The sequence below is a fragment of the Panthera pardus genome, unplaced genomic scaffold (assembly GCF_024362965.1).
Source record: "Panthera pardus isolate Hobbes unplaced genomic scaffold, ASM2436296v1 HiC_scaffold_13, whole genome shotgun sequence".
NCBI classification, from domain to species: domain Eukaryota; kingdom Metazoa; phylum Chordata; class Mammalia; order Carnivora; family Felidae; genus Panthera; species Panthera pardus.
The window spans coordinates 13,995,675-14,021,785 of NW_026526688.1; the positions used below are offsets into that span (position 1 = coordinate 13,995,675).

Here is a 26,111-nt window from a genome sequence, read left to right on the forward strand (position 1 = left end):
TTACTCTCACTATGGCTGCTTTGGGGGCGGGATCTTGTGGATATGATTGTACCCCTACACCACTAACAGTCAGATGAGGGTTGATAAGTGGATATATACCGAACCATCGGCATATCCGAAGTTAGGACTGTTATAAAGACATCCTGGGTTAGTGCCACGCTAGCAAACTGGTAATAAATCGACAGCTTGAAATTCTGTTTTTCATGTGACCCACTTAGAAGACACATCTCATTGTGAATAGGTGAGGCGTTTTCTCATACCCTACACGTCACTCCATTCTGGAAACCTCTTGCTTAGCCTGTCCGTGGTCCTCAGGGTGCGAGATGAAAAAGTATGGCGCCATCGAAGTGAATCTGGTTATTCCAGAGATGAAAGAGGCTTCATCCCTGAACAGTTTGTAGAGCAGTTTTCAGAGGGTAATTCTGAATTTCGTGCAGACAAGGGGCACTTGGGATTGAAAGTTGCACTGTGAGACTAGTTACATTTCAGATTTCGCGAACCATTGTATCCTTGCCCATCATCATCTTTGCCTTCATTATCATAATCCTTTATTATTTCACAGTCTCCTCACTGCCACCCACACTGAGAAAAAGTAGCCAGAGAAGGTATTATCCCCAGAGCCTAGTGACAGCCTCCAGAGGTGGATGGTTCTACAATGTCACTTCCTGAAGCTGTTGGGCAAACCAGGAAGAAGCATAACCCTGGCACAATATACTCACCCCTCTGGACCAGAGCTTCTCCCCTTCTTACAAGCTTTATGTATAGCTTTGAAACATGAACGAAATAAAAGGTGTATGGTCTTAAGTTCCTGGTGGTTGCTGTATCTTCTCTGAGCATTTCCAAAAGAACCCGAAGAGGGAACTTCTGTTCCTAAATGTTTAGCCTCTGGCCATAACTGTCTTCCCCGTTCAGCATGATGAGGGCAAGCAAGAAGGCAAAATGGGATAAAGAAAGAATCAAAGAAAACTCAGATTTCAGCTCTCACGTTCAGATGAATCAGGCCTATTTTTTACGCTCATTGGGATTCTTCTAAAACAAAAGAAAATGAAATGAGCTATGCAAAAAGGAAGAAGAAACAATCAAAGCTCGTTCTAATCAGCAGGGGACATTGCATTCTTGATTTGCAACTTAACTGGCTCTCCACCAGCTAGCCCAAATCCTTTCAACCAAGACCTCCAGGGCCAACGGTGGCCCTTCTGAATGCCAGGGTTCCTCCTGGAGCTCATCCTCCTGGATTACAGTCAGCTGAAGGTCAAATGTAAATGCCAGCTTTGCAACTCTGAGGCTCTGTTGTAGGCAATTGCCCTGGGAAACGAATCCCACTGCGGTTAGGAAGAAACTGTTTTAAGATAACTTCTTAAATGCTTGGGGGAAAACATCCCTCATCTCCAAGCCCAGTCTCCCTTTGTGTCTCTGTAAAAGCGATCTGTAATGCAGATGTGTTCCTCTGTCTTGAAACATTTCTGAAGCCATGCAAATTTTTATAAGGCCATAAAGGTACTTATCAATGGGTGGCTATACCTTCTTTAAAAATTCGCTTTAGAAGAGTGTCTGTTGTAATGTGAGAAGCTAAGCCAAGCAAGCAGTGGGGCTGTAGCCCGTGGCAAATGGCATCACCAAGGGAAGTTGCACCTTTGGAAACCAAACACCTAACTCTAACTCGGTGGTGACGTGGAAGGCGGAACTGTGTTGTTTAGACCTGTTGTCACATTGACATCGCCGCTTCTGTTTTTGGCTTCCGGTAACCTCATAACCAACTCCCTGCTGCCTTAAAAATTAATTATGATAAGAATTTCTTTTCAGTTCAGACTGTTCAAGAATGCCTCACGTGCAGGCTGCAAATTATGAAGTGTAAATTAGGGCATCACTGAGCAGGGAAGGTCCCAAGAAACCAATTTAAGAATTCTCTCCGGGTTTGGTGGAGACCTGGAAATCGTCCCTTCTGGAGAAAGAACTGGAAATTAGAATCGACTTGCCATTCAATTTCACCGCATATTGGGATCAACCTTCTTGGAAAGAATGTGCTAAATGTGTGTGGACAAAAAAAAAAAAATCTTTTTTTTTAATTCTACTATTTTTATAGTACGATTCTCACAGCTTTCTGAAAAAATAATGACTAACAATTCCCATGCACCATTCTAACAATGCCACATATGTATTAACTCACTTAATCCAGTGACTCTAGGAAGCGGGTATGATAATTGTCACCCCCATTCTCCAGATGATACAACTGAGACACAGAATGTTTAAGTTGTCAAGGCCACGAGCTAGCAGATGACAGTCCGTCTTGCCCCACCATTCTTTTTTTTTTTTTTTTAATGTTTTAACGTTTATTTATATTTGAGACAGAGAGAGACAGAGCATGAACGGGGGAGGGCCAGAGAGAGAGGGAGACACAGAATCCGAAACAGGCTCCAGGCTCTGAGCGGTCAGCACAGAGCCCGACGCGGGGCTCGAACTCACGGACCTCGAGATCATGACCTGAGCCGAAGTCAGACGCTCAACCGACTGAGCCACCCAGGCGCCCCTTTGCCCCACCATTCTTGTTCTTGACCTCGAAACGACACCGCCTGTCATTCGACTCTGTTTCTGGACTCTCTTTTACGATACTTACAAAGCAGATGGTGAATAACCTTGAAGGTGTGGTCAGTAAGATACTTTAAAAAGTAATTTTCCACACAGCAAACTTCGGGAGCACGAGGCGTCTCTTTGCCATGCCTCTCTGAGTTGCTAGAGCGGGAATCTGCTTGTGCTGGATGGTTTTCCTTTCTGCTGGCCCTTGGTTGATTTAACTTTCTCACCTGGCCTCGCTGGGTGTCAGTCGTTCATGTGTTTGCCATCTTCCCAAATCTGTCCACATCTCGTATCCACTGGCATTGCGTTGCCTGATTCCTTTGTTCGTGTGTGTGTGTGTGTGTGTGTGTGTGCATTTCGAAGAATATTCTTTACTCTGACCTTATTTTCAGAGTTCTGCTCAGGTTGTATAACATATTTTCTCTGGAGGACGTGGGGAGGAGAGGTGCGGAGGGGAGACAGAAAAGAAAATATTAGTGATGCCTTCATATCCTTGAAACTCTTTCTTCCAGATCACCTGATATTTGCAGAAGTTGAAGTTTAGTCCCAGATAGCTCTGAATATATGAAATCCATAGTATAAAGTTTTCACAGCTGTAGTCAATATGGCTGCATTATTCTTTCAGACTGTTTGGCAGTGTGCTGTATTAAGGGTGTAGTGTTCTGAAAAACTGTGCTTTAAAAATGGAGTCAACAAAGCCCGGTGAGATAATAAATTGAAAGTTCGAAATCAGCAACACGTGAGAGAACAGTACCACTACAAAATACTCTTGTTTTCTCAACTGTATGCAGAGTTTCATATGTTAGTACCCCAGCCTCCAAGATGGCCAATTTATTTTTAAAACAAGAAACAAGAAACACCTGTTTATTATCAACCATAACAATAATGTTTAATTTCGAGAGAATGTTTCTGGCAGTTGCTAATAAGCCATATTTTAAGATTTAAAATAGTTTTAATATATTCTAATGGGCTGCTTACGAGGCACGGGGAGATCTATTTGGATGTATTTTAGTTTTACTCAAGCTCAGTGAGTAGAAACATATACCTTAGTATACACTAACTAGTCCTTATTTTTTACCAGATTCTAATTATGAAAAAAAGAAATTTTAAGTCCGGTCCCTTTGTCTGACTATATTCTACTGCTCAAGGAGATAATTAAGGCAGGGTTATCAGTGCTCTGCAAATGCCATACATTTTGGAAAAAGTGGTTTTCGTTCATTACAGTATCTGAATGTTAAAGCGAAACCCTCGCCCTACAGACGAGTAAGCTACCATATAGCTCCAACGTTTGATTTCACAGGGTTGGGCTGGAGCCATATTTCCCATATTTTCTTTGGTCGCAATATGATCATTGCCTACAATCCAATAGAAGAAAGCTAACTAAAATTCTTAAAGGCTCATGTGGCACTTCAACCAGGAGCGCTTTTGGAAAAAGTGAAAAAGCAAACGTATAAATGGAATGTTTCTTCTGAGTTTCCATGTGAAACTATCTTGATAAATTTTTAATGACAATTTGCATTTTCATCTTCCTCAGATTTGAGGCTTTCAGTTAAAGTCACTTTCTTTCCAGTATTTACCCCTTAGAAAGCAAATATTGAAGGAAATGATTTTCCCTGTTGATTTGGGGTTTTTTTAATACTTTCTTTCCCATCTTTTTCAATGTTGACTGTTTAAATGCGGTCATCTCTGGTTTAGGCCTGATTTTTTTTTTTTTTTAATGTACATAAGGAAAAAAATTCAACGTAAGAATGTTAAAAAGCACACGTTTTATTTGAGGATTTTGCACAAATATTGCCATGTTACCACCCTTAAAAGAAATAACATGTGGACAAAAATGATATGATTGTCCTAAGATAAACTAAATTTGATCTCGTTTTAAGTTAATGCCATAGAAAAGTGAGTGTATTTGCTACAGGCAAGATAGAACATCAACATCCTCCTCCCCACAATCCACAGATTTGTTGCTTAAGAAAAAAAAAAAAGTTTATTTATTTAGAAGGGGGAAGGGCAGAGAGAGAGGAAGAAAGAATGCAGAGCCCGACTTGGGGCTTGAACCCAGGAACCATGAGATCATGCCCTGAGCCAAAATCAAGAGTGTGATGCTTAACCGACTGAGCTACCCAGGTGCCCCAGATTTGGGTTATTTTTTTTTTTTTGAAACAATTGAGGTTAAGAAGAATTTAAAGGGGGAAAGAGTAGCAACGTAGAGAAAAGTGCCATTTTTGTGAGCTAATTAAATTTTTGCTGACATTATCTCTTAAAATTATATTGAACCTCACTAGGTATGCCCCAAATGAATATAGGAATATTATGTAGAAACTGACTATTCTCTTTGATGATATGGCAGGATATAGATAATGAAAGATTTCTGGGATGTCTCATCAAACTTTAGTGCTTACCGTGTCTTCAGGTTTTTTGAGAATATCCATTTCTTACATTAATGGACTTTTTTTAAATAAAGAAAGCTATCCAAGAAAATAACCACATGACTCTTTACTTTTCATTAACTCTATTTTTCACTTCTTACTCTCTGTTGTGCTGTTTAAATATTGGCTTCAGAAAATAAACAACATTTTGTATAACTTAGGGGACTATGTTGAACTCAATTGTCGTCTCTGGAGCAATCAAGGAAGATACTTGCTTTTATTTCTTAATAACAAAAAAAAAAAGAAAAAGAAAAAGAGAAGAAAGTCAAAGAACCCAAATTATTCTGCAGGCTTAAGACTACTACTGAAAGCATTCGTATTTTTTACATATCCTGAATGCTGAACCTGTCTAACTCCTGTTACCTACTAACCTTTTCTATAAGGATCACAAATCTTCAGATAATCTCCTCTATCTTAGTAATTTATTTTCTATCAAACACATAAAACAAATCTCGGTAAAACATTCCATTAAAGAGGGAGAGGGTTGGAGGAGATGTTTTCACTGCAGTATGTACTGTGTTTTCTGGAATCTCTGATGAGACACAGATGTTTCAAAATGCCCACAAGGATGGTTAGTCATAATCTGACGGATCCCTAGTTAATCTCTGAAACTTTGTGCTTCCATTCTTTCTATCAAAAGATAGCGCCTTCTTCCACTGAATGAACTCTACTGAATTTGCGACCGAAAGTTGAATCAGAAACACTCAAAGTGGAAATTGAACATGTTAGAATTTCGGCAATGGTGTATTATACATTTCTTTCCAAAATGGTCCAAATATATAATTTGGTTTGGGAGTAAATGTCTCTTTTGACTTGACGCAGTCCCAACATTTACACGTGGACCGTAAGTTCTGTTCTCGTGACTAGTTGCAGTATTCCGCAGTGACAAACCATGGATTTACTTAAGAAGGTAACTCATTGTATGGGTAGCTCCCACCCTCCCATCTTGGAGAACCCCTGAGAATGTAGTTGTACGGGTTGAAAATTTTTCCTTCTCCCCTTCTAGGTTCTTTGGCTGGTCTAATAATTAAATCGATCTAAGATCAACAGGAGAAAAACAAATTTCATTTTGTGCCTATGGGACCCCCCAAAGTTTTGAGACTGAAGGACAAGTCGGCCATTTGAGACTTTATGTCATCCTAAGCTCAGGAGAAGAGAGAAGACTGGGGCTTTAAAGGAGAGTCACGGGAAGATAAGAGCAGATATCTGGTAATCAGATGTGTGTCCTGCCGTAGAGATAGGTTATTTATTTATTTATTTATTTATTTCTATTTAAAAAATCTTTTAATGTTTACTTTTGAGAGAGAGAGCACGATCGGGGTAAGAGCAGAGAGTGAGGGAGACCAAGGATCGTAAACAGACTCTATCTATGCTGACAGCAGAGAGCCCGGCGTGGGGTTCAAACTCACGAACCCGGATATCATGACCTGAGCCGAAGCTGGATACTTAACCGACCGAGCCACCTAGGAGCCCCAATACAGATAGATCCTTTAGACTAAAAGATGTCTCAGGTAATAACTGTCTTCCTGGGTCAGGCTCCCTATCTAAATTCTTTTAGGTGGGTAAGGGAGAAGGAAAAGTTTGTCCTGAGTCGGGTCTTGATTGACTTCGGCTCAAAATAATCCACATGCAAAGTAGCCCATTTTGGGGTGGCATGCTCTGCCCCCTTCACAGTATTCGAGGTAGTTTTGAATCTTTGACTTTGAAAACCTGATGAAGAACAGATACCCTACTCTACAAAAATTATGAAGTCAAAGAAACAACCTGAAAACCAGTGAGACAACTACCAAAGACAATGACTGAGGACTGTCTTTCCATTGTTAACACTTAGGCAAATCTCTTTGCAGAAATATGAATAAAAAATGAGTGCGTGATGTTTTACTCATCTTGATTGTGTTATCAAATTAGAATCGTTTTTACCAGAAGTTAAAACCAAATAGGGATTAATTTAGTCATTAATGTATTTAGCAGTAAACTAATTGCATTTCAGAATATTTTGCCCTTATTTCAATGCCTTAATTTCTTTAGGGTCCAGATCATTCTCCTTAACTAATATTGTATAAAAACACGTTATTATCCCGTCATCTGATCTGACAAGTGTTTTTAAACTGTACGTGATTCTGAACCTCAAGTTAATACTTTGATAAGTATAATTTAAAATAATAAGATTCTTTATTGAATTTATAGAATAATCCCCAATCCTTCAGATGGAAAATATAATACCTCAATGTTCATTAACTGTTGAAAAATATTGAATTTCCAAACATGTTTCCAAAATATTTGCCTTTCGGTTTTGCATATTTGTATTTCTAATTTTCTTCCATGCTGAGGCATCTGTTCATGATTTCTAGCTTATTTTCAAAATCTTTTTGAGTTAATGTTTGGATTCGATACTCAAATTCTTTATATGCTGAGTGACTTCTAGAGATCCACTCAATAAGACTTTCCAGCTTCATAAATTTTAACCTAAAACAGTGTAGAGTTGTTTTTTTTTCACTTGGGAAAATATTCATCTTTTTCCTTATATCAATTAAACAAAGTCTGTGTCATTACTTTTAACCCTTAGATCTCTAAATACATTAATGATTGAGATACCATTTATAGTCTTTCTGAAAATTTATTTTTTTTTTTTAATTTTTTTTAACGTTTATTTTTGAGACAGAGAGAGACAGAGCATGAACGGGGGAGGGGCAGAGGGAGGGAGACACAGAATCTGAAACAGGCTCCAGGCTCTGAGCCATCAGCCCAGAGCCCGACGCGGGGCTCGAACTCACGGACCACGAGATCGTGACCTGAGCTGAAGTCGGACGCTTAACCGACTGAGCCACCCAGGCGCCCCTGAAAATTTATTTTTTAAAATACAGCTTTGATTCTGGAATACAGAGGAAAAACTTTGAACAAGAGGGGGCTCTTTTTTTTTTTAAGGAATGGTAGTCATATTTTCTTTATTTTTAAAAAAATTTTTAACGTTTATTGATTTTTGAGAGACAAGAGAGAGACACAGTGTGAGCAGGGAAGGGGCAGAGAGAGGGGGGGACGCAGAATCCGAAGCAGGCTCCAGGCTCTGAGCTGTCAGCACAGAGCCCGACGGGGGGCTCTAAGTCACAGACTGCGGCGAGATCATGACCTGAGCCAAAGTCGGACGCTCAACCGACTGAGCCACCCAGGCACCCCGGTAGTCGTATTTTAAGAGGAAGTTCTCTTTTGGGAGAGAGAGGAAGCTGGATTCCCCAGAAGAGAACTTCTTGGCTCTTTTTTCTGCAACAGAATCGCTGCTCATTAAGGTAAAAGTCAAGCTGTGGTTTGGGTTTTATGTATTTTCTGTTAATTCACTTAAAAATGCTTTTCCTCCTGTACATATTCCTCATAAACTGTAAGTCTACAGGATAAAATATGTGCCCGTTTTTATCTATAAGCCATAGAAAATGACATAGATAAATATCACTTTGTGCTAAAAATAAGTCCATAGTAATACAGAGGTCAGTCCTGATTCGTATGGTACATAAAACAGACTGGGTTTTGAGTCATGACATCTACACAAAATGCAATACTGCTGAATTTTCATATTAAGGGGTTTTGGCTGAAGGAATTCAGACACATACGCAGTATGGCCCCAGAAATCTTGCCAAGAGAAGTTGAGTTTAAAATGGAGGGGAACTGATCCAAGAATAGGCCTCAAACATGTTGCATTCATTACACGCAGCTGTGTACATGAGCAGTGACTTTTTATCCCACCTACCAAAAGCCTCGCCAGAGCTGTCATTTTTTTTTTTTTTTTGCCAACTTGCTGACCTTTCTGTTCCCACAAAAGGAAAATGTGATTGACAGATGAGTATTCAAAACATTTTGGCAATAAAAAAAAAAAATGCATGCTAATGGATTTGCTATGAATACAACACATTTTTTTTAAGTTTTGATTTATTTTTGAGAGAGAGAGGGAGCACACAAGTGGGGGAGGGGCAGAGAGAGAGAGAGAGAGAGAGAGAGAGAGAGAGGGACAGAGGATCCGAAGCTACCTCTGGGCAGAGCCCAGATGTGGGGCTCAAACTCACAAACCGCGAGATCATGACCTGAGCCGAAGGCAGAGGCTTAACCGACTGAGACACCCACGTGCCCCGAATACAGCACATTTTAAAAGAGACATTTCTTGTGAGTTCAGTTTTTGTGAGTAAATATTAACTAAGCCAAGATATGGAGACAACTAGCTTGGGTTCAGCATGTTGATAGTTACTGCAAGAAGGGCTTTTGGAACATGAGGATTTAGAGGTACTCGGGTTACCTAGGTGATAAAGAATTATGATGAAGATACTTGGCAAAGAAAGAGAAAAACAGAAACCCATTTCAATATGCCTGGAAGAAACAAATGTCAATCATGACACATCAGCAACTCTCCAGGCAGCTTCCAAGGAAGTGGAGTGAGTATGAACAGCTATCCATAGCTATCTAGTCATAGTTACCTGGTCAGGTCACATTTTCTCTGCTTCTACCTCCACTGCTGACTGATGTGCCCCTGTTTTGTCTCCAGATCCAGCTTTCCAAAGACGGGATCTATTCAATGGAGTCTAGTCTCCATCCAGTATAGAGCACAACCCTGTTGGGCAGAGCTATCATGGCGGGCCATTTCGTGGATGCTCCTTGCCAATGGTTGGCTTTCTTTGGTTCAGCTATTGATTCAACCAATCCGTTGGAACCAGAGTTATAAGACTGATGCCATGAAGCCAAGCCAAGGGAATCCAAAAAAGGGGCTTTGGAAGGCTTTGTGTGACTTTGGCAGCCCACGTATTTTATCATAAATGCATACATTAGAATAATAAGGCGTATTTTAAAAACATTTTATTTTGCTGAATTTTCCTCACACAGTATTTTAATTTCTCCAGGAGGAAGTAAATAATACCAAACAAGATAATGGGAGAGTCATTTGTATTGTTATTTTTCCTATCTCTGATGGTCACTAATTCTTATTATGGAGATTTTGCTGGCAGAAATGCTTCCCTGGTCTGGTAAGCCCAACAGATGAATACTGTTTAATTGTGTGCGGATATGTGCGGCATACAGAGAGCAAGGTCCCATAATTCTCAGTGCTAGGAAACGTATTCTGTCTTTTGACCCAATAGATCCCGAAGCTACTTCCTTCCAAAGACTCTAACCAACTCCATTATCTTCTTTGGGGAAATGTGTTTGGGGATGTTATGGCTGTCACTATTCCAAAAACAGGAGAATAATCTTTTCATCTTCCAGACTCAAAGGATATTTGCCAATTCACACGCAACAAATTTGTGTCAGAAATAACCCCTGTCTCAAAATTCTTCTCCAATTTGGTAAATCATAGGACTGTTAAGCATTATTTGGCACTCTTGGGTATTAAAAACTAACTTTAATATTTATTTGTGTCCGTCAAAATCATTTAATTTTCATAACTTTTGAATCAATGCTTAATTGTACTACATTTGGGGATGAAATGTATTTATATGCGCATATATAAATTGCATGAGCAATTTCTTCTATATGGCTCTAGACGAGTATGATAAGAATAGAAACGAAGGGCGCCTGGGTGTCTCGGTTAAGCGCCTAACTTCGGCTTAGGTCATCATCTCCCGGTTCGTGAGTTTGAGCCCCACATCGGGCTCTGTGCTGACAGTGCAGAGCCTGCTTTGGGTCATTTGTCTCCCTCTCCCTCTCTGCCCCTCCCCAGCTTGCAGGTGCGCTTCTCTCTCCCTCCCTCTCTCTCTCTCTCTCTCTCTCTCTCAAAAATAAATAAACATTAAAAAAGTTTAAAAGAGGATTTTACTTATGTGGTACCTCTATTTTAAACTCTTTAGATGCAATATTAACTTTTAAGTAATTTACTGCCTCAAGTGATTGATCGAGTTAACATTTCGAGTAGTGCCGAGGAGTAAAACTATTTTGCTTTAACAATTTAAATCAAATTGAGGTTATGAGTTTTGACATTTGGAAGACCTCTAAATCTTTATTACTGTAGAACCAAACGTTCATGGTCACTCACTAGCTACAGTTGTATTAGCCAGGGTCATTTAAAATTTGCCCCCAATTCGGTACCGATACACCAACTTTATTCAACTATCTCGCTTTATCTGCACAGCGATGCTGTGACACAGGTGTCACATTATTGTTACTTTGCGTACATTCCCGAGGCTCAGAAATGTCCAGTAGTTCCCCCAAGATCAGGCGGCTAGTAAGTGGAAGAGGTAGAATTGGAATCCAGGACCGTCTGACTCCTGGGCCCATGGTTTGTAGTTTTCATCAGGCCTCGATACAGCGCTGTCATAGATCCCACGATGCAGCTGTGGTTTTGGTCTGGTGAGTCACCAAAGGTGGCCAGGGGAGGAAACGTTCGATTTATTTGAATTTGCTGGTTAATGTGTAGAGGAGTGTGATTAGGACTTTTATTCTCCAACGAGGCAAAGTATATGTGAGGAGCAGAAAGTAGCACCTTTTATGAAGGGAGATTCTAGGACGGGTTGAAGAAAAGCGGCCGATGAAGTTTAAAAAGAAAGGCCCAGGACCTGTTCTCAAAGGCCTAAACTACATCCTGCTGAGGAGGTGAAATTTGCCTGTGTCGGAAATAAAGCAGAGACGCGAGCAGGTTGGCGTTATTAAGAGGTCACTGGCGGCGACAGAAGTGGGGCACTGACGAGGTGAAGGACAGGGGAGGGAGGGAATATTTAGGATGCTTTTCAAAAGTCCAGGCATAAGACGATGAGGATCTAATTTTGGGGAGCAGCTCCTTGAACAGAAAGAGGGGTGAGGTTCACCTATATAAGGAGCAGAAAAACAGGCTATGGTGATGATCTTACGTTGGAGTTGAAGAAACTTTACCTTAGTCAACTAGGGGGACATCCACGAACTGAAATCTGAAGGACAAGAGCGAGGCATGGCTCTGGGCCTGAGAGTGACAGGCAGTTTGGACACGTTGCATTCGAATTGCCTGTGGGACAGCCACAGCAAGCAAGGGGAATTATGCCGTAATACAATCAGAAATGAAGAGCTAGGGGAACAGAGAGGAAGAGATTAACGTCAACTAATTGGTCGAGGAAGGCTTTGAGAAGAAAATGGCATTAAACGCGAAAGGATAGATAGAATTTCTGGCTGCCAAAATTGAACGAAAGGGCATTTGTGGTAGGGTTGAATTCAGAGCATGTTTTATTGTTTACTGTTTATCGGGCATCCACCTGGATGTGCATGCAATGTGGTATATTTTTTATTATAATTTTCTCTAGCATGTGAAGTCTTTATGTTGGACTGTAGTCAGGTTAAATTATATATCTATATATCTATATATCTATATATCTATAGATAGATAGCTATATATATAGCTATCTATCGATCTATCGATATATAGCTGCTCCCCAAAATTAGATCCTCATCTATATATCTATATATCTATATCTAGATATAGATATATAGATATATAGATATATAGCTGCTCCCCAAAATTAGATCCTCATCTATATCTATATATCTATATAGATAGATATATATATTCCTATATAGATACATAGATATATAGATATTCCTATATAGATATATAGATATATAGATATCTATCTATATATAGATATATAGATATATATTTATATATATATTTAGAGACTGGGTCACAATGGAGCTTATAAACCCTACTAAGGACTTGGGAGGTTATCTTAATGGCAGTGGGGAGCCACTTAAACTTTTTCAGTCAGGAAATTGATATGATTATATCTGTCATTTTGAAGGATTTTTTTCTGAATGTTGTGTAAAGAGTGTGTCGGAGGAAGCTGGGAATGGAGGCAGGTATGATACTGTAGCCAAGTGAGAGTTGAGGATTTCATCAAGGAGGGCAGTGACTGTAGTGTTGGAATTAGTAAACGTAGAGTGGAAGGCTGATGGACGGAGTAATGTGTTGGGGGGGTGGCGGGCAACGCCGACGGAAGAGAAGAGAGTGACTGACGTCCAGGTTTCTTCCTTGGGCATTTGGCGGGGACACAGAGGTTTTGCTCACTGACACCCGGAATGCAGAAGCAATAGGAAGTTTGTGGAAGATGATTATTTTAGCTTTGAACGTGTTACCTTTAAGATGCCCCTAGGACATCCTATTGAAGACATTAAGTGATTGGATATGAGCCTGGCTGGGAATTGAAATCAAGGAATAACATAATTTGTGAATTAGGCCTTGAGAGCTGACAATGATTATGTAAGTCAGAGCTAAAGAAAAGGCTGCGGGAGTTGGGGGGGGGTGGGGTTGGTGGAGAGAGGGGAGGGTTGAAGGGAGAGAGGGGAGGGTTGAAGGGAGAGAGGGGAGGGCATCTAGGCAGAGGGAGCATTGTGAGTCACACGAGGCACAGAAAGGGTAGGGTTCTATCCGAGCAAATCATACTGCCAAGGGCAAGATGAGCCTCGAAGGGTCTTCTTAGATAATAGGCTAAGGACTGGATTTATTCTGTAGTCAATAGGCAGCCAATGAGGACTTGAGCATGGGAAGAGCGTTTGCAAGTAAGTCATTAGGAAGACTTGCCTGGCATATGGACTGGAGGAGGAATGCAGAGACCGTGTCAGAGTTATTGACACACCTAGCATAGGGGTAATGAAATGAGACTTAGAAGAAAGAAAGTTCCGGAGGAAAGAAAAAGAAAACATGGGGGCAAGAGGCACCTGTAAAAATACGAGCGCCATAGCAACTCCTGCCTGAACATGGCGAGAACAGGGAAAGGACGTGACCGTGAGAATCGACAGCTTTCAGAGAAAATGGGAAAATCAGAAGAGGAGTCTGGTGTCAGGAAATAAGTAGCTTGTACTGTAGATAGAACTTGATGATTATGCCTTATAGAAATAAACTAGAAGAACAGTATATCAGAATATTTTCTTTGTAAGTTGCTTTTTTGTCCTGTCTTCCTTGACTTTATAAAACTATATCCCAGAGATTAGACCAGATGATATTTTTTTTTTCTTTTTCTGTACACTACAAAATTAAAAAAAAAAAAAAAAGGCTTAGAAAGTCAAAGGAGGGAGTTAGGTAATCCTTACCAAGAGTGCCAATCAGTCATGTGTGCTGGGCTGGACCACTAGGAGAACATAGGGCAGCCAGAGCAGCCAAACTAAGGTCTGGGCACACCGCTTTGGCAGAGATCAATCAGACAATGGATGCAGAAGAGATGTGGGGCATTTCCATGGGAATTACCAGGATGCAGGTTGTTCTTTTCAGCCGGCATCTTTGAAGTCTATAAAAATGCCATTTACAATTCTGGATATATACCGAGAAGAGTCTGATGAGCGAGTCGAACATACCAAGAATTCTAGATGCCATTTCTACTTATATAGAGGTCTGTTTCGGGGGCGGGGGAAGGTGAGGGGAAATCTTTTCATGGTCTTCTCCAGTTCCATGGTTTTATGGAAGTTACGTTTTTTTTCAGGAGAGTCCATTCTCCCTGCCAGGCCACCAGAGAAAGCTATTTTACTTCAGGTGTATTGCCTCAGACAGTCTACAAATACAGTGTTTATTACACGACTTCTTCAATCTTCAGTATTTACGCTGCAGGTGAATTTTTTTCCTTTAGTGACTTGACTTGTGAGTTGATTATTGGTATTGTTGCCCTTTTTCATAAGAGACTGTATTCCAAGAAAAAAAAAAATTTTTTAAATTCCCAATGAAAACAAAGACAGGGGACCCCCGCCTGTGGACCCAAGTGTTAAGATGCTTTTTAAGACGGGGCAATTGGAAGCTGCTTGTAACATGGAGATCAGACATTCTGTCTCCAGCATAGAAACACGGCTGGCATCAGCTAAACAGGCAACTGCCTGCCTGCCTGCCTGCCTGCCTGCCTTCCTCAGGCCAGATAAAGGCCCAGAAGGAGCAGCTGCTGGCCGGGAGGAATGTGAGAAAATAGGAAATTGATTTGAAATAGGATAAGGAAAAAGGCAGAAGAATGAATTTAAGAATTTTCAAATATTCCCTTTTTAGGCATAAGTAGTTGCTGTCTCTGCAGAGGAAGGTGATCCTTAGTTATTCTCTCACGAGAGTAAAAAAAAAAAGCAGCAAATTCACAGGCAGTACAGATACAAGAAAGACCTGAAGTTGGTTTATTTCTTCATAATTGGAGGAAAATTGAATATTGATTTGTATTTTACTCTTTGGAAAGGCTTCTTGATCCTTTAGAAGTAAAAAAAGAAGTGGAAAATTATAAACATTCTAATTCTACGTTCAGGTAAAGATTTTTTTTTCTCTGCTAGTTACAACAATATTAATTAGATTTCACATTAACTAGAGGGGGCCGGGCAGTTTCACGTTTGATTGTGAATGTCTCAGGGATTCTTAATTTTCTGTGGACAGTGTTTCTTTTGCCTTAACATCTGTTAACACTTTTTTCCTTTGCTTAAGGAAGTGTGGGATGGGGTTGGGGGTGGGGTCATGCTAACAATATTTGGGGGAGATGTCTGGTTTTTAGGGTTATATGTACTGGCTGCCCTGTGAGAAGGCAAAGGGTTTGAGCAGTGAGCTCCAAGTTTCTTTTGTGTCCTAACATTTGGTGATGTTGTATGATCTCTTCAAGACTGGCACTGACTCCACTTACCAGGAGCCTTCTGCTTGTAGAACAACTGAAAGTTGTTGATGGGACACAGAGGCATTAGAAGAGTGAGATCTTGTAAGATATGTAAATCTTGGCCAGGAAGAATCGACACACGTGATTGCCCCCCATAACAAACACACCCGCACACACCTTGTTACGTCTCTTGGCTTCTGAAAAAAAGTCACCAATGCTGTTCTTATGAAGGAAAGAAACTTTCACCTCTTAAATGCATTGGAATGTGGGCAGTATCTTACCACCTGGAATGTTAATATATGGAGTAGAATAAAAATGAGGGGCGCCTGGGTGGCTCAGTCGGTTAAGCTGCTGACTTCAGCTCAGGTCATGATCTCACGGTTCATGAGTTCGAGCCCCTCACGGGGCTCCCTGCTGTCAGCACAGAGCCGGCTTTGGATCCTGTCTCTCTCTCTCTCTCTCTCTCTCTCTCTCTCTCTCTCTCTCTCACTGCCCCTCCCCCGTCACCTTCTCTGTCTCTTTGTCTCTCTCAAAAATAAATAAACATCGTTAAAAAAAAAAAAAAAAAGATGAAAATAGCTGTCTTCTAAATCACATCTGCACTAAGAAGTCAACATTTGGAGATGACCAAGTGGGCCCTTTAACTTATCCTTCAAACAGTTTGATCTGTAAAATGATATTGGATGGACAGGCAACAAAACGATCAGGACAGCGGAAAAGCAGGTGGAAAAAGGAAAAATGTTAAGAAAATGCTTGAATCTAAACATCCAATAACTGAAAACTACTACCCAAAGACATTAAAGAATATTGAAGAAACTAGCCATTTAAAGGATGAAAAAGAGGGGCACCTGGGTGGCTCAGGCCATTAAGCATCAGACTCCTGGTTTCAGGTCATGATCTCATGGTTGGTGGGTTTGAGCCCCACGTCTGGCTCTGTGCTGGCAGTACAGAGCCTGCTTGGTGTTCTCTCTCCCTCTGCCTCTCCTCTCTCTCTGTCTCTCAAACTAAATAAATAAATAAATAAATAAATAAATAAATAAATAAGCTTAAAAAAAAAAAAGGATTCAAAAGACCCGAGAGATTTCTTTTTTTAGAGGGAAAAATCAAGGCCCAGATAAGTTAGGGCTTAGCAAGGTCACACAGCCAATCGGCAGAGTGATGTCTAGAACTCAGATTTTCGGATGCCTAGAGAATTTGTGGAGAAGTGGAGAAGTCCCTAAAGGGTGGGGTGTGATGTTTCTTCACTGGTTCCAACCTACCAACTATCGAAGCCTCTCTGTTCCCCTTAGGTTCTTTCATTTTGTGGTGTGGTCTTAGTGATGCCCATTCAAGGAATCTAAGGCACGGACAAAAAGATACCTGCTTCTCTGAATTACAGCCGTGAATATTCCTGACACTGATTATGACACTATGTGTTTTTATTAAAATCGCTGGAAATAATCACCAGGCTTTTTGTGGAATAAATGCCTAGGTATAATTTAGGACCTTTCTCACTAATCATAAGTTGCCGTTAATCACAACCTCATCTAACTGCTCTTTGCCAGTCAGAAAATTCCTCATTCTAACCATCCTTCTGAAACCCTGCCAGAAATTCCTTGACAGTAAATTTTACCCAACATCCATACCAGAATACAAACAAAAAAGATACAGCTTATTCCACAAAGACTTGTACCTAACTGTGGGAGCCTTTCTACTTGACGCTGGCTGCTTCTATCGTCCGCACTAAAGCTATCTTAGACTGTAGTTAAAGTGACACAGTGATATATTGATCTAATGAGTAATATTATGAAATTAATTCTAAAATACTCGAACTCGTTCTGCCTTAATCTTTAAAATTCATTTGAATGATCACATTGTACAAACCTTTTGTTGAAAGTCTTGCGAAGGCCTTTGGCCAAAAATAACAGAGAGCTGTATTTTCATGGTGGTTTCTGTGTCGAAACCAAATTGCCACCAAGGATGGGAGGCACTGAAACACCTGTGTAGCGTAATGTCAAAAACGTCACCTGGACATTTGCCTTACCAGTCAGGATGTTTTGTCTTATGCATACACCTTGCTTAGCATCAATTAAATAGATGTCTTTACTTTCCCTTTAATGACTCTAGACCTTTGGAACGACCTAACTCCCTTTGCACCGGTTTTCCAAAGAAAGACACGGTCCCTGAAGCTTGCTGTCACTCAGAACCTACAGCCCCCAAGACGAGATACACTACAACTAGAATTTTCCTTCCCTGACAGCCTCTGAGTCAACCTGGCTTTTACTTCATGCCTCCCTCCCGCTTTTTAGAAAACTCATTTCTCCCCCATGTGTATCTATCCCCCATGTGTATTCCCCTTATGCTGCTGAAGCTACCCTAATAAGACCCTAAGTAAGCACATTTGCTTTTTGCAGACTGAGAGAGACCTCATGTAGAAAGTTGGCTAAAAGAACCAGTATATTTTTCCCTACAGGGTATTTTAAGTAATGGAAATACAGTTTTCTACACTAGGTTTAAAACTAGTCTTGCCCTGTGCGGATTAAAGAAGGCATCTTGTGTGAAAATACCTAAGGTGTTTCAGGCACATAATAGGCATTCAATAAATGTGAGTCAAGTTCAAATCTAAAAATTTTGAGGAAAAACACTGGTTTGCAGACTGGCTGTCTCCGTTTCCCCACCCTCTTGCTTTTCAATCCGACTTTCACCCCATTACTCTGCTAGACATTCTTCTCCTTTAGGCCACAAATTGCTTTCTTCCTGCCAAATTCAGGCATTTCACTTCAATCACCGTAAGTATTAATCTGTGACACGCAGCTTTGTTAACCATCACCCTCCACGGTCCCGACCTTAGTTCTTGAAACCTCTCCCCTGGGGCTTCTCTGTTGTGCTACACCCCCCGATTCTCTCCAATTTCCTAGACTTCGCTTTCCGGCTCCCTTGGGGCCTGAACTTCCTTGCCGTGCCCCCTGTATGGAGGTACCCCCCGAGAGTCAGTTCCCTCAGGGCCTCTCGTTCTTCTGCTCCCAGAAACACCAAATTTGTGGGATGGATTAGCAAACTCACATCACAGAAATAATGCCCTTCTCTCCACCTCCGAACCCCTGGCTGGCACGTTTAAAGAAATGAAATCCTTGCTTCAGTCTCTTTGCGTTCGCTCTGGCTCCTCGTAGGACTTGCTTCTCTCCCGGGGCCTAAACCTCTAAACCTAGAGCTTGATAACCCAGTCAGTGTGGTTCTCAGCCCCACCCGCACCCCCACACCCTGTGAAGGAGCTTCAGAGAACAGCCAGTAGGATGATAAGAGAGATGAAAACTAGACCCATGAGTAACCAGTAAAGTAGAATAAAAGCAATCGAGATTACTTAGCATGGCCACGAGGATCTTAAGGGGAGATTGACACACAGTCTGTCTTCAAGAATATGAAGGGCACTTAGAAAAATGGTGACCAGCTGCTCTGTGTCTACTGAAGCCTGGGCAAGAGCATTTGGGTGTAAATTGTGGTGTCAGAGATTTAGAGACTCTCAAAATAGAATTGATCGCGGTCAACAATGTGAGCTATTGTAATATTGTCACTTGAAATGGATGAGGCCTGGTAGGGCTTTAAAAAGAGAGAAGAACCAACAAACAAATAGGTGGTCTGTGTCTGGGGATCCAGAGGGTATGACCAAATTAGATCACATATTAAGTTTATGTCCAGTTTTAGAATCCCATGAATCTTAGAATGAAAAAGTATACATTTATAGTTTGAAAACATAGCAATCTCAAATTATCAATGGTGCTAGGTGCCATTAGGTCATAGTCTCTGCCCTCAAATATGTGGGTTAGGTTAGGCGGGGTGAGGTTAAGGGTGTGTGTGTATGTGTGTGTGTGTGTGTGTGTGTGTGTAAAAGAGAGAAAGGGAGGGGGGGGAGAGAGAGAGAGAGAAAGAGGACTAAATAATTACAGCAGCATGATAAATACAAATGATAGACTTATTTTAATTAGCAAGCAGTGTCTTCAATCTGGACTATTTGCTTCCAGTTCAATCTACCCATCCCTAAACCAATATTTGTGTCTCTAGTGCAAGACATTTAGTAAGTGTTGGGGAATCAGCAAAGAAGTGGTCCCTGCCCTCATGTGTTTATGGTCTGGAAGGAGTTACAGATAGGTTGATAGGCAGCAGAACACAGTATGATGAATATTAGAAAAGGATATTTGCAGAGTTCAATGGGAGCTCAAAAGCGGGGCTCTTAAACTATTGTTAGTGGGTCAGGAAAGACTAAATGGAAGAACGGACTGCTAAGCCAAGTCATGAACAAGCAGCAATTGGCCAGGTCAAAAGCAGAAGTACCAAGCATATACCTACATCTAAAATGACATATAAAAATATGTGCTTAGACATGATTTATGTTCACGAAATAGAAAAAAAATCACTGAAAACGTGTTCCATGTGACTGTGTCATGAAACGTCCGAAAATAATAATTATTATCTAAATTTGTCAATAAAGACTTACTAAATAAACTGCAAAAAAGTTATCATAATTCACAGGCAGTCTTTTGAAAGTGTTAATGCTATAAATTTTCAAGAGCCACTAGAGAAGTTTCTGTGATTTCTCTGCTCTGTCCCCGGCATTAAGGATTTGACCTGGTGAAGAGCTCATTGCCTCTGTAGACAATTTCATACCTAATAACTTCAATGAGTAACCGATTCTTGGTGTCTGAACAGAGAAGACAAAGTGTTTATAGTAATATATTTAATTTCAAAGGTATATTGCCTAGCTTTTTAACATTTAACTGGAAATGTGTTTGAAAACTTAACACTAAAATATGAAAATATGGGTTGGGTGAATGGAATGATGGTTGGAAATCAAGAGTCAATAAAGATAGACAAAATTACTCTGTAATGAAAACAGTGCAATCATTGTTATCTATCACATTTCAGTTTCCTAAACATGGACTGTCAAAGAATACATTCAAAGGACCCCCACCCCCAAATATATCCTTATTTTCAAAACATAAAAATAGGTTGAACCCAGTAAGTTGTCAAGCATGGACGAATACTGCCATCCCTGGGTGGGCTTAGGAATTAGTCTTTCTGCCTGAGACCTTGTATCCAACCTTCCAGGGGTGAATGGCACTCCCTCTCTCTTGGCCTCTCCTGTGCTCCCCCCATCATGGGGACTTATTCATGGAACTAGGGTTCTATGCAGTGGTCTACTACAGACTCCCTTCTAACATCGCCTTTGGGCACTTGGCGATGTGACTTGAGTCCTCGGCTCTAGCTCTGTACCCAGTTCCTGGCATACGTACCCCCAGCTAACTCTTGCTGACCATCTGGATTTCTCTTGAAGCTCTGCCCTCTTGAACCCCTGTCTTGCTCTCACCACTAGAGAGGAATGATCTCCCTTCCTTACCCCCTTCCCTCCCGCTTGGATACTTGCCAGCGCAGGGCTGAAGCTCACTAAGCCTTTTGGATGCAGTGCATTGCTTGATTGCCCCCTGCAAAGAGTCCAGACCTCATCACACACTCCCAGATCTTGCTTCCTCCTCCTCCCTGCCTGCCCAGGCTGTGGAGGACCCAGCATGCTCCTGCCCAAGGTCACCTGAATTAGGACAAAAATAAGAACCAGTTCTTTTGATACACAACAAACATGATTGGAGATCTAAAGAGAGAGTCTTAGGTCTTTATCACATAGTATTGGATTTCAGGAGGCATTAGTGGTTTTGGTGAAATAGCATCTTTACAAATAAAGAAGAAAACTTACCTTTCGGAAACGATTTTGGATGTGGGTCATTGCAGGTAGTTATGAAATAAAAAAGCTGTATCGTGGGTGGATTGTTCTGTGGGTTAAATCAAAGAATCACCTAGGTATTATACTCTCCTTTTGGATTTACTCTTAGACATCTGTGAAAATTATGAATTGGACTTTATTATGAGCCTTTCTCTCAAACCTTTATTTCGGTTCCAGTATAAGTGATAATTGAACTCTACTGGGAAAAGGACCCAGAAATAGGATTTTAAATACAGCTTTACGTTAGAGCCCACATAGCTGGTGGAGACCTTCTTGCTACTGACAAAATTACCCTTTGCAAAACAGAAGATGAAATCTAAAACTGTATGCACAGCATGTAACAAAGTAATTGTACAATTATTATGTACCTGTTGATGTCAGTGCCCCTTAATTTAGGTGACATTGAGAGCCTCTGACATATTGGTAATTTAAAAAAGAAAAAGTTTACAAATAAATGTGCAATTTGTACCAAAGTCCATTTAGACAAACGAAACCCTAGCGTGACAGAAACATATTGACCTCTGCCACTCCCCAATCAGGAATGTTTGTTAACTATTTTCGTTCCACTGCAAGATTCCAGCTTGCGGAGGCTACTAGCCATAGATGCACTCTTGGTTACCTTAACTCCACAGGTAACTTTAAAACACAGGGAATGGGGCGCCTGGGTGGCTCAGTCCGATGAGTGTCCGATTTCGGCTCAGGTCATGATCTTGCGGTCCGTGAGTTCGAGCTCCGCGTCGGGCTCTGTGCTGATGGCTCGGAGCCTGGAGCCTGCTTCGGATTCTGTGTCTCCCTCTCTCCCTGCCCCTTCCCTGCTCATGCTCTGTCTCTCTCTGTCTCTCAAAAATGAATAAACGGTAAAAAAATTAAAAAATAAAATAAAATAAAACACAGGGAAAATCACATGCTGTGTCTCTTCCCCCCCCCCCCCCTCCACAATCGATCAATTTTTAACATGGAAAATCATGTTTTCAAATCTTTGGCGTGGCTTCTCCTGATGCATTGGATTTTGGAAGCAATCTACCCTCCTGATACCAGTTTTAACCACTGAGTCAATGCTTTAGTGAAATGGTTTAAGCCTCAGGGCTGAATTTAAGCTCTGGTACTCTGTAACTATTTGGACCATTATTACTCTCTTTTAAGTTCTTGGTTCCTCATCTGTAAAATGGGATAACAATACAAGGGCTTAGAGAAATAAAAAGGGCATGTGTCAAATGCTCAATAGAGTGACAGTCATATGAAGCGCTCAGTGTTGCTTGTTATCAGACATCCCATGTTCAGTAGAGGTAAAAGGGTTTGATTTTGACTTTATATTAGCATCTCTGACAATATGGTTTCAGTGCCTCATCATGACCAAAAAAGGTAATCACCTCAGTTTTGGTTAAAGTCTGGGTTTTTTTTTTTTTTTCAAGGGTTGGGGCCTAAGTAGAAAGAGGTGAGAAGAAGTCTTAATATTAAAGCTAAGTTGGTGCCAGTTTGAAGTAAGAGCTCATTCATGGGCTTTTTTTTTTTTTTAATACAATTTGCTTTGATTTGGTTTGGTTCATGCATTTTTAAAAATCTTCCTTGTGGTGTGCAGTCATTAGGCTTTTATGCCTAAAGAACTGAATTCAGTTATAAGTAAAATTCATTTAATAGCGCAAGCATGATTCCATGTGGTTATTTATTCACAACATAAAATAGCCACATAATTCAACATATTTAATAGTGTCTGCTCGTAGAACTGTGGGGAATTCTGCGGATCTTAGACAAGAAATGCTTAAGTTATAAAAGGCAGTATCCATAATGCTAATTATTCCTGATATCATCAATATGGCAAACTATAGTAGATAGAAGTTTCATGTGGGCCTTATTCTGTGTCTCTATAGAGCTCTGTATTAGACTCCTTTATTTCCAAGATGGCAGTGATTTAACGTATGGGTGGGAGTGGTCACAAAACTTGTCTTTTCTCGGGAAGACGTATGTGGACACCATCCTTCCCTATTCAGCGATAGAAACTGTTTAAAACCACGTCTGTCCCTCTTCTTCCCCATGGGCTGCTGCCGCTGCTGCTCAGCTCTGTTCAAAGTAAGCCCTTGATTATTCTCAAGGGACACCGTCTTTGTGCAATTTGGAAATAATTAGTTTTGTATCCAGAAAAGGTAGGACTAGATATACGTGTAGAATATTCCAATAAAGTCCAGTATGAAAATTGACCTACCTGTATCTGATATTTATAAATGGGCATTGCTTAATTAGCATTTTAAATTGGAATTTTAATAAATGCTATCAATCAGTGACCGATTTACATAGCATTTATCTGGGGAGATGAGGAGGCCAAATATCAATCTTCTTGAGATTCATCTTGGCCCATACAGGGATTTAAGATTTTAAAACCTTTCATTCCTCCCACTAGAGTGTTCCCCTTTGTGTCCTCTAATGTTCTTATTCAAATCCACATCTGCTAATTTGTGCCATCGAAAATCCAGGGGTACGTATCTGAAACGTGGACAAGACCCGCAGGTCCTGAAAAATTCCAGCTGTGCAGTGTTTTACCTATTTAATTGCTCTAAGAGTCCAATTGAACAGCCTCTTCAGATTCTGGCCTAAATAGTTATGTAGTGTTTATTGGCAATTACCTCAAGTAACACCCCCCCCCCCCACAAACACACACACACAGGAAGAGTCACACACATCACCCTGATCTGTGAAATGATCGTGTTCAAAATATTATGACTTAGGAAGATATTTGCTTAAGAGCTCAGAAGTCTTTTGGAGCCCCACAAAATATCTATTGTTCTGTTTTTTGACCCAATTTTACTAAAGAGATTTGCAAAACCCTGAACTAACTTTGAAATTTAGGCTGTGTCAAAGAAATGTTTAAATAATTTCTAGGGTACCTTACTAACGTCCTAATGAAAGGGTGAACATGTTGATCACTCAGGGAAGAACAGACATGATGGTTGTGATAATCATGTTGTAATAGAATGTTTGTGAGTCACGATTTTAGAGGAGCCATCACGCCTGAAAGAAAAGAACCCTATGGGGTAGAGACTTAAGCGTTGAGTAACACCAGACATTTCCATGTACGATGATGAATGTGTTAGATGGTAATGAAAACAGAGAAGGAAAAGTATCCACCAAGAGGTTGATGAGCTGTGTTCCCCTTACCATAGGTAGCATTAGATGTAAAAAGTGACAAAAGTCAAGGTAAAAGGAGTATGCTACAGAGGAAAAAGAAATTACTGTTTTTGAATCACAGATTGAGGTGAGAATACATTCTTTACTGGATCTTACTGATAAATGGAGCACACTAACCCTTTCTTAAAGTATTAATTTTTTGGCTTAAGTCTGTATTTAGACGGCAGTTCGTTCAAATGTGGACTGACAGCTAATCATATAAAGATGTGCTGATTGATGTCCATATCGTAACGTCTGCTTCTTGTTTTCTGTTTCTTCATAAAAATACGGAGGGGTCTTGAGGAATTGGAAGAAAACACGGGTAAATCCCAAAACTCACTAACACACATTCAATTCTCAGTTTAATGGAGGAAGCAGCTGAGGGGGATGGAATGTTCTAGAAAAAAAAAGACAAATTAAAGGAAGGAGGGACGTTGGACTGGAGGCAATACAAAGATAATGACAAGAGTGGATCTGGAGGGGGAGGGAGGCAATTTTTAAATAAAAATGGAAGGGCCGCAATACTGAAGTATGTTTTATTTAAAAGTCAAGCTACTTGGAACACCACGTTAGCTAGTCCAGATCAGGGTTGTCCAGCCGCGGCACATCATTCAGAGTTCGCTCAGACCCCGTGAGCACACGCCGCCAGCCCCGGGGACCCTCCTCCCTCCCCGGGGTGCGGGCCCGGCTCTGCCCTAGGCGGTCGCCGGGGTCCGAGACCGCGGGCGCACGAGGGGGGCGCGGCGCAGCCCCCGGCCGACCTCAGCGGGCGAGTCTCGGCGGCGCAGCCCCGGGGCCCGCGGGGGGCCGGGCCGGTCCCCGCCGCGTCCCCCCGCCGGCGCTGTGGACCCCAGGCCCGGTGCCCGGCCCCTCCCGCCTCCGAGGCACCCACCTTTCCCGAGCAGCGCGTCCAGCGAGCTGGAGCACTGAGTTTCGCTGAGGCCGGGGGAGTGCGGCCACCGCTCTCTTTGGATTAAGTAAACAGCTCGGCTGGGGGATGCATGAATGGTGGCGGATCGGGGGTCGGGATTCATTCACGCGCCGGGGCGGGGGGGAATGAGGTCCTTTTGTGAGCAGTAGTGCTTCTGGCGGAAAGCCGTTTGGCAAAATCGACAGCCACCCGAAAAACCACGGTAGAGAATATCGATGTTTTATGGGCTGCCGGTGTGTGTGCGTGCGTGTGCGTGTGTGTGTTGGTGGAGTACCTCCTATCAGGTCTTTAAGGCACGCCTGTAATCAGTTTTTGGTGCAGTTTTCACACTCTTCGTTTGGGGCACGGCTGTTAAAATGCCCCAGCGTGTGTGTGCGTGCATGCGTGTGTGTGTGTGTGTGTGCGCGTGTGTGTGGAAGGAAGGGTCGGAAGGCGGCGGCCGGGCCGCGGCGGCGGCGGCGGGGCGCAGGGCTGGCGGGGCGGCGGCGGCGGCGGCGGCCGGGCGCGAAGGGGTTAAGAGCCGCCGCCGCCCCCTCCGCGGCCGGGTGTAAACAGAGGAGCCTCAGCCTATCATGTCTGGCTGCCGCTCGCAGCCGGAGCCCCGAGCCCGGCGCTGTAACATGATACGCTCCAGACCGAGGCAACTTGGCAGCGCCGGGCTCGGCTCCGCACGGCCACAGCGAGGGCGCGCCGCGGCAAGGTGGGTGAGCGGCGGCGGCGGAGGCGGCGGAGGCGGC

General features: G+C 41.8%; 1 protein-coding gene and 1 long non-coding RNA gene across 17 annotated transcripts in view; one reads left to right on the top strand and one right to left on the bottom strand.

Moving 5' to 3' along the window:
* Positions 1-26,111, top strand: part of TENM3 (teneurin transmembrane protein 3) — a 1,270,502-nt gene that overhangs the window by 904,281 nt on the left and 340,110 nt on the right. The window lies entirely within an intron of this gene.
* On the bottom strand, positions 24,527-25,470 carry LOC109250955 (uncharacterized). Its single transcript, XR_002073278.2, has 2 exons — positions 25,336-25,470; positions 24,527-24,840 (listed from the first exon to the last, which is right to left on the bottom strand). It is a non-coding gene; the product is annotated as an uncharacterized LOC109250955 (long non-coding RNA).